We start from the raw sequence: 581 nt of genomic DNA, 5'->3' as shown, positions 1-581 counted from the left end.
GCTGACTACCTTCTTTAAAAGGCTATTCCGAAAAGTTTGGGATACGTTAATACTCATGCTGTAGATATATAATTTGCACTATTTATATCCTAAGTACTGTAGATACTTTCAAATCCTGTTTTGTAATTTTGATAATTTCAGTTTATTCCATTCACATATCCCATGTCGTGTTTTGGGCACCCGCTGCCCGGTGATGTGCTGTACTTGCACTGCAGAACTGCTGAAGGAACGCTGCAGACGGGGAAAGTATGTTCTACGGCTCTTGTAATAAAATAACTTATTCTGCCTGTCTGCGACTTCTGCGTTACAAATGCTGGGGTGTTTGATAAGCAGCGCAAGCCGCGGAGAGAAAAAAGGACACAGAGGACTCCCACGATGTCTTGCCTGTGAATCGAAAGTCTGAAGAATTTGTCAGATTTGGCTCTGAGGAAAGTTCGCTTACAATTTTTTTGTGGCGTGGGCGAAGCCACGTAATACGGATTTTTTTTTTTTCAACCATGCGGATTTTGAACGTTTCAGTAAGACTTCACTGACGCCCGTTTAAAGGTGGTGGGGGTCTCCGCACGGCCCAGGGCCGGTGA

This window comes from Eurypyga helias, unplaced genomic scaffold, assembly GCF_000690775.1.
Source record: "Eurypyga helias isolate BGI_N326 unplaced genomic scaffold, ASM69077v1 scaffold3614, whole genome shotgun sequence".
In the NCBI taxonomy this organism is placed as follows: Eukaryota; Metazoa; Chordata; class Aves; order Eurypygiformes; family Eurypygidae; genus Eurypyga; species Eurypyga helias.
The sequence above is the reverse complement of the archived record's forward strand: the minus strand, read 5'-3'. Positions refer to the sequence as shown.